Raw genomic sequence first — 9,141 nt, forward strand, 5'->3', positions numbered from 1 at the left:
ACCATGGAGCCTTGGCATCATCCGCCGGTCGAACAGCCGTGGGCTTCGCCCCTCCACATCGCCCCGAAACCAGGCAGCGGGTGGCGCCCATGCGGAGATTACCAGCGCTTCAACGACGCGACAACCCCTGACCACTATCCGATTCCACACATCCAGGACTTTTCCGCCCGCCTGGCCGGGAAAGTGGTATTCTCGAAAGTGGACCTCATCCGGGGTTACCACCAGGTCCCTCTCCGGCCACAGGACATCCCGAAAACCACGGTGATCACCCCGTTCGGGCTATTCGAATTTCTCCGCATGCCATTCGGCCTCAAAAACGCCACACAGGCTTTTCAACGCCTAATGGACACCGTGTTACGGGACCTGACATTCTTGTTCGTATACCTGGACGACATCCTCATCGCCAGCACTTCCAGGACGGAGCATGTGTCCCACCTCCGGACTCTCTTCGAACGACTCAGCCAACACGGCCTAATCGTCAACCCGGCCAAGTGCCAGTTCGGGCTGTCCTCAATCAACTTTCTCAGGCACCGCATCACGAAGGACGGGGCGGTGCCACTGCCATCAAAAGTGGAGGCCGTGATGGGCTTCCTGCGACCCCTCACCGTGAAGGCCCTGCAGGAGTTTTTGGGCATGGTGAACTTTTACCATCGTTTCGTCCCCCGAGCAGCCCAGCTTATGCAACCCCTTTAGGAGGCCCTCAAAGGCAAGCCCGACAAACTCGCCGTCGACTGGTCCGATGAGATGGCCAATTCTTTCACGGACACGAAAAGGGCCCTGGCTAACGCGACCATGCTGGCGCATCCGTTACCTGATGCGCCGATCGCTCTCACCACCGATGCCTCGGACTATGCGGTTGGCACCGTCCACGAACAGTGGGTCAATGGCACCTGGCAGCTGCTCGCCTTCTTCAGCCGGCAGCTCCGCCCCAACGAGCGGAAGTACAGCACCTTTGATCGCGAGCTTCACGGCCTCTACCTCGCCGTCCGACACTTCCGTTTCCTGCTGGAGGCCTGCCCATTTACGGCGTTCGTGGACCACAAGCCATTGACCTTCGCCATGGCCAAAGCCTCCGAGCCATGGTCGACCCGTCAGCAACGCCAGTTGGCCTTCATCTCGGAGTTTACAACGGACATCCAGCATGTGGCTGGGAAAGACAACCCCGTCGCCGACTGCCTCTCCTGAGCCGTTGCCAGCGCAGTACACCTCAGCATCGACTACACCTGCATGGCGGCCGACCAGGCCTCTGACCCGGACGTCCAGGCCTACAGGACGGTGGTCACGGGCCTTCAACTGGCGGATGTCGCGTTCGACGCTGCCGGCACCACACTCCTGTGCGACGTCTCCGTTGTTCAGCCACGTCCCGTCGTGTCCGAAGGGTGGAGACGGCAAGTTTTCGACGCCATCCATAACCTTTCCCACCCGGGCAGGAAGCCGTCACAGAAGCTGGTGGCGGCAAAGTTTGTCTGGCATGGGCTCAGGAAAGACGTTCGCGACTGAGCCAGCACCTGCGTGGTATGCAAATGCTCGAAAGTACATCGTCATACTAAGGCCCCGTTGGTGCCTTTCGCGGTGCCTGAGAGGCGGTTTGACCACGTTAACGTGGACCTGGTGGGGCCCCTGCCGCCTGTAATGATATCAGCAAATAGAGATGGTATTTGCCTGTTCGATTATGATGTCTTAATAGCAAGTTTGTATGTATTGATTGCTTGTGCCTGACCAGCAGAGGGCATGTGACCGAGAGAAGCAAGGCAGTTAGTTTAGTTTCAGTTTGGTTCTAGATGCATTACAGCATCATGTCTCCTGAATGCTGTATAAAGAGTTGAACAGACTTTAGATTAAAACTCATTGGCCTAGAAATTCAGTGCCCTTAGCACCGATTTTGCGGCGCTAGAGGGCCTAGCGCTGCAATTGGCGCCGGTTCCTAAATTGCCTGGGGCCCTTCCGCGGCGGTAGACCGGTAGCGCTGCGCCAGCACCGATGACGTCATCGGTGTGCGCAGCGTCCCGGTTGCCGTGGTAACCCGGCCCCAAGCCGAAATTCAGTTGCGCCCGCCTCGCCTGTGGCAGGCGCAACTAAGACTCTGGCAACAGAGTCTTCCCCCAGTGTGCGCCGGCGCATAAAGGTGGAGCGGCGGCCGGCCGCGTTCCCGGCGGCCGCCTGCCCGCACCTCCCTTCCCGGACTCCTGCATTCCCCCCCCGCGGCCCTGATCAGTGTCTCATGCGAGCCCGGCACTTCCCCGAGGTGCCGGGCTCAGATGTCGGGTCAATCCGCCGGACAGTTGTCGGCTGCAGGCAGCTCCTCCTTAACAGGAGGAGGAGGCCTGCAGTTCCCCTGCCTGCCGCACCGCATCGGGTGCCGCAGCAAGGGATTAGCGCCGGGAAACCCAAGTTCACGCCCGTTTTGAGGTGCTAAAGGAGGGTTTTAGCGCCCGCCGTCGTCTGGGCCCGGCGCACCCGAATTTTCGTCGGGCGCTGCCGCATTACCGCTGGCGCAAACTTTCTGGTGCTACAGCCCTGGCAAGACCAGAACCCAATTTCTAGGCCATTCTCTTTCATAAATGTCTCATCATTGAACCCACAAAGAAATCAATACATGGTGTCAGAAGTGGCTGAAAGAGAACAGAAGAGAAAAAGTTTGAAGTTAAATCAGCTCTCCACAAATTAGCAAGCCAAAAGAGAACATCGTTGCTTACCATTAGAGAATAGCTAACGAAGTGAAAAATGGACGGTTTACACCCACCGGCGATGCTTCAGATGACAGGTAATGTGGCTGAAAATTGGAGGAGATTCAAACAACGTGTAGGGTTGTATTTATCAGCAATCGGAGCTGACGAGAAAAGTAACAATAAGAAATCGTCACTGTTCTTACATGTCGTGGGTGATGAAGCGCTGGAGGTGTATAATAACTTCACATTCACTGTTGATGGAGACAAAATGAAACTAGATAAAATAATGGAACAGTTTGAGGCCTACTGCATACCTAAACGTAACGTGACATTTGAGAGGCACAGATTTTTCACATGTGTACAGAAAACGGGTGAGACTATTGATCAGTATGTGACTGAACTGAGAAACAGAAGCAAATCGTGTGAATTTGGGGGACTGGCAGACTCGCTGATAAAAGACAGACTGGTGTGTGGTATTCCAGATAATGGTCTAAGGGAAAGACTGCTAAGAGAGCAAGATCTAGACCTGGGAAAAGCCATAGCACTGTGTAGGGCTACAGAGACTGTGAAGTTGCAGGCAAAGGAGCTGTTCAGTGACGATAGCTGCAACGTGGATGCAGTGAGTAAGAATGGACACAAACCGTTTAACAAAAAGAGCGCCAATGTGAAAAAAGAGGCGTGGCCAGCGAACGAAAATGAAAGGGACAATCGAAAGACATGTAGTCGATGCGGTACACAGCATCCACCAAAAAAGTGTCCAGCATATGGTAAAACATGCAATAGTTGCAACAAAAACAACCATTATGCCCGTTGCTGCAAGAACCAAGCGCAACAAAGCAAGGTCCATGCAGTAGATGAAAGCGACATAGAGGAGTTCAATGTAGATGTTGTGTCTGAAAACAAAAAAAAAAGAAAGAGACTGGATGTTGACACTAAAAGTGAATGACATACATATTCCATTTAAATTGGATACTGGAGCACAAATTAATGTGATATCAGAGACTGATTTTAAGAAAATTAGACCCAGACCAAAGATACATGGAATAAAAGTGAAAGTGACAGGATACTCAGGTACTGAAATACCAGTGAAAGGAAGATGCATTGTCAAAGTGACACACAAGGACAGAGAGCACACATTAGCATTAATCGTGGTGCCAAAGGATGTGCAAGCCATACTAGGTTTTAAAGCCTGTGAGAGACTGAACCTGGTAAAGAGAGTCCTCGTTGTGGAAAGCGAAGGAGAGACAGTCTATGATGAACTGAATGTTGCGTACACACCGGGTAAGCTGATGTATACAGCAGACACGTTGTCCAGAGCTGTTGACCCAGGAGAGCCCGCAAACACAGTGAAAAGACTGAAGTACAAGGCAAAAGACAGTGGAACTGACTTCTACCAGAGCATACTAGTATACCGCACAACGCCGCTCGAGTGTGGTATGTCACCAGCCCAACTCCTTATGGGACGTCTGCTAAGGTCAAACCTACCCATCCCGGAGAACCTCCTGAAAACAAAAGAGGGGGAGAAAGTGAGGAAGTTCAAAAAACAACAGAAAGAAAAGCAAAAGTACTACTATGACAGAGGAACACAAAACCTACCTGAACTCCACACTGGTGACCAAGTAAGGTTCAAAGACAAAACAAACACATGGGCCTAGAAATTCACTTTGGGCGCGCCAGCTGGCGTGCGCCCAAAAGTTAGCGCTGAGCGCGGAGCCAGTTGCGCGCGTCAGATATTCAGTTTTTGCGCCCCAAGTCGGAACCCAGCGCTATTCCAGGGTGTGCCCGCCCCTGCTTGGGGCGCTGAAACTGAATTTCAGAGCTCTAGGCGCCACTGTGCCACCCGCTGCGGAGCGGCAGGCTGCGGTACTGCAGGCCTCCTCCTTCTCTTAAGGGGGAGGTGCCTGCAACGGGGAGGTCGCCGCTGGATAGTGCCGGCAAATGAGCCCGGCACCACGGAGAAGTGCCGGGTTCACGGAAAGCAGCTGGCAATGCCGCGGGGGGGTGGTGGAGGAGGCCGGGGAAGGAGGTGCGGGCAGGCGGCCACTGAAAAAGCGGCCGGCCGCACCTCCACCTTAAAGCGCCCCACTAAGGCTACAGTACGGCCCCGTTTTCTGATCGCTGTTTGCGGCCGCTGCGGAAGAGGCGGCCGCAACTCAATATGGGGGTCGGGCCGGTAGCGGGGCGGTAGCGGGGCACTGCGCACACCGATGATGTCATCGGTGCCGGCACAGCGCTAACGGCTACCGCCGCCATTACCGCTGCACTGAATATCAGCGCAAACTCCTCTATTGGCGCAGAAGCCCTCTTTGGGCGGTAACTGGCCGCAAAGCTGGCAGCGCCTTACTGAATTTCTAGGCCCTGGACTCAGAAGGGAACTGTCCTGAGTGAAGTTCAACCAAGATCATACACCATTCAGACAGATGAGGGTGCTGTTCTGAGAAGAAATCGTCGAGATCTTCTCATGGGACCAGACACAGCAGGTCAAGAGACTGATACTGTTGAACAACCTGATCACACAGCTGAGAACCAATCATCTGAGGCAACAACTCAGATTCAAGGACAATCAATCAGAAAATCCTCAAGACACGTGAAGCCTCTTGAGAGACTCATTGAGCAAATTTAAGGACTATTGTTATAGAAGGAAGTAATGTTATCTTATTCTTTCTTCAAGTTCTAGTGTATTGACATATTTCATGTGAACACACAAAGCAAGGTTAAAAAACCTTGATCATGATAATGATAATGTAAGTTCATTAAGTGTTACAGTTAAAATGCAGATTAATACAAAGAAAACATGTTGTTAGTTAAAAGTAAAATACTTTTGTTTTAAGAAAAGGAGATATAATGATATCAGCAAATAGAGATGGTATTTGCCTGTTCGATTATGATGCCTTAATAGCATGTTTGTATGTATTGATTGCTTGTGCCTGACCAGCAGAGGGCATGTGACCGAGAGAAGCAAGGCAGTTAGTTTAGTTTCGGTTTGGTTCTAGATGCATCACAGCATCGTGTCTCCTGAATGCTGTATAAAGAGTTGAACAGACTTTAGATTAAAACTCATTCTCTTTCATAAATGTCTCATCATTGAACCCACAAAGAAATCAATACACCGCCCTCCTGCGGGTTCACCCACCTCCTCACAATGGCCGACAGAACCACCCAATGGTCGGAAGCCATCCCGCTGTCTTCAACGACGGCCGCCGATGTGGCTCGGGCATTCATCAGCACTTGGGTCGCCCGGTTCGGCGCCCCATCTGACATTTCCTCTGACCGGGGGCCCCAGTTCACGTCAGAGCTCTGGAATGCTGTCGCCCGAGGCCTCGGGTTGAGACTCCACCGCACCACAGCATACCACCCTCAGGCTAACGGGCTGTGCAAACGGTTTCATCGCTCCATGAAGGCTGTGCTCCGGGCCAGCCTCCGGGACGACAACTGGATCAACAGACTCCCGTGAGTCATGCTGGGACTCAGGACCGCTCCCAAGGAAGACCTCCAGTCCTCGTCCGCCGAGCTCGTCTACGGCCAGCCGCTATGGGTTCCCGGGGTTTTCGTCCCCAACGCAACGGAACCTTGGTCCGCAGCCCGTCAGCGGTCCGACCTTCTGGACAATGCCAAGGTTTTTGCGCCGGTGCCCACGTCGCAGCACGGCCTCCCGCAGTCCCACGTTCCGCTCGACCTTCGTGAGGCGGAGTACGTTTTCGTCCGCCACGACGCCCACCGGGGGCCTCTTCAGCCACCCTACGAGGGCCCATTCCGCGTCCTGGAAACCGGGGACAAGACCTTCGTAGTGGATGTCGGCGGTAAGCTGGACTACATTTCCGTGGACCGTCTTAAGCCGGCCCACCTGGACCTGGACTGACCCGTTGAGTTGGCACAGCCCCCGAGGCGGGGCCGACCTCCGGTTTCCGCACCCTCAGTCCACCACCGAGCGCCAGAGGTCCCTCCGACAAACCCCCCGGTCCCCGCCCCGGAACTGAGGAGTCGTTCCGGCCGTGTGATCCGGCCCCCCCAACGACTGACATTGCCAGTTCTAGTGAATTCTGGGGGTCGTATGTGGCGGAGACCACATAGGGACAATAACACAATGTATAACCAATGCTGTTATATGTACCTAAACACAATTCACTATGTATAGCAATGTTGTGATATGTACATGCTGGGTTGGGTTATCGGTGCAGGGTCCCTTTAAGAGCGTCGGTAGCGTGTGACGTCATGACGTCAGTTGCGTGATGACATCATAGCCCCTGCATGGGGCTGAGCCCGTCAGACCTCGTGGAGAGAGATTAAAGTAAGACACGTTTTGTTTTGGCTTAAACAAAAGTCTCTGCCTGTTGTTTTCTACCGATCTCAACACTACTCTCAATCATCAGCAAAGTGATGGAAGGTGTCATCGACAGAGCTATCAAGCGGCATTCGCAACCCCTCAGATAATGAAGCAGTCCATGCCTGCATGCAGCAAGACCTGGACAACATTCAGGCTTGGTCTAATAAGTGGCAAGTAACATACGTGCCAGGCAATGACTATCTCCAACAAGTGAGAGTCTAACCACCACCCCTTGACATTCAATGGCATAACCATTGCCGAATCCCTCACTATCAACATCCTGGGGGTCACCATTAACCAGAATCTTAACTGGACCAGCCACATAAATAATGGCCCAGAAATTTGGGTCCCAACGCGTGAGTACGCACGGGGTACTCACGCGTGGACACGATGGAAGTGCCGGTTTCTTGCATGCACTGCGCATGCGCGGGAAACCGGCACTTCCGTTCCTCTGAACGAAGGGGTTCAGAGGTGGAACACGTGCGCGCGGGAGTCTGCGCGTGCGCTTTAAACTTACGTTTTTTTTACAGGTTTTTCCGTGAGGGTATGTCTTTAGATTTTAGAAATGTAAAAACCAGGCGTAAGGCCTGCATTTTAAAAGGTAAGTGGTCAATTAATTAAAATTAAAACATTTTTTCCACAGGTTTATTATTTTTAAATACTTTAAAGCAAGGTAAGTTTATTTTTAGCCCCGTTTTTATGTAAAATTATTTTTTTTTAAATTTAAGTTATTGTTTAAAATAGTTATTTAATGTAATTTATAGTTTATTTAAAAAGTGTGATTTTTAAAAAAATTTATTTGAAGGTTTACTGTTATTTTGGGGCCCGTATATTCATAAGTTTAGACAGGTCTTCCTGTCAATCTTATGAATGGGCTTTTCCCTCCTCTGATTGGCTGCCCATGGCTCACGTGATCCCAGGGGACGCATCGCACTAACTACGCCCCTGGGACACGCAAGCACAGCGCGCCGAGAGTTGGAGCAGGCCCCGGAGCGGAATTCCACGGGAGCCCAGAGCTCAACTGCCGGCGCGCAAGGTAAGTGCAGGTCGGGGGCCTGCACCCGCGGGAAACCCCCGATCCGAATTTCTGGGCCATTGTGGTTACAAGAGCAGGTCAGAGACTGGGTATTCAGCGGCGAATGTCTCACGTCCTGACTCCCCAAAGCCTTTCCACCATCTACAAGGCACAAGTCAGGACTGCGATGGAATACTCTCCACTTGCTTGGATGAGTGCAGCACCAACAACACTCAATGAAGCTCAACCATCCAGGACAAAGCAGCCCGCTTGATTGGTATTCCATCCACTACTTTAAACATTCCCTCCTTCCACCACCGGCGCACCGTGGCTACAGTGTTTACCATCTACAAAATGCACTGCAGCAACTCGCCAAGGCTTCTTCGACAGCACCTCCCAAACCTGCGACCTCTACCACCTTGAAGGGCAAGGGCAGCAGGCGCATGGGAATACCATCACCTGCAAGTACCACTCCAAGTCACACACCATCCTGACTTGGAAGTATATTGCCATTCCTTCATCATCGCTGGGTCAAAATCCTGGAAATCCCTACCTAACAGCACTATGGGAGTACCTTCACCACACGGACTACAGCGGTTCAAGAAGGCAGCTCACCAGCAACTTCTCAAGGGCAATTAGGGATGGAAAATAAATGCTGGCCTTGCCAGCGACGCCCACATCCCAGGAACGAATAAAAAAAATGAGATGCATTCTTTTTTCTCTCGGATTGATAGAGAGGAAGAGTTGTGATTGAACTCAACAACAACTACTTGCATTTATATAGCGCCTTTAATGTATAAACATTCAAAGATGTTTCACAGGAATGTTATCAAACAAAATATGACACCGAACCTTATAAAGGGATATTAGATAGGTTGTGGCGGAGCCACCAGGGGGACTCTGGTCTAATGTACATAATTATCTTTAACAAATTATTAGCTACAGAATGAATCTGTATCTTTGTTCATATCATTGCATGTACATAGCGCGGTCCCTTTAAGAATGAGACCAAACGCGATGACATCATCACATTGATCATGTGATCCTCCAGCGGTGGGAAAACGTGATGACGTCATGACGTCAGGCTGGGGAGCCGCCCTAGCCAGTCCTCGTGGAGCCAGCATAGAGTACAG

The sequence above is a fragment of the Somniosus microcephalus genome, chromosome 8, assembly GCF_052327205.1.
Source record: "Somniosus microcephalus isolate GS21.2 chromosome 8, FLI_Smic_1.0, whole genome shotgun sequence".
Taxonomy (NCBI): domain Eukaryota; kingdom Metazoa; phylum Chordata; class Chondrichthyes; order Squaliformes; family Somniosidae; genus Somniosus; species Somniosus microcephalus.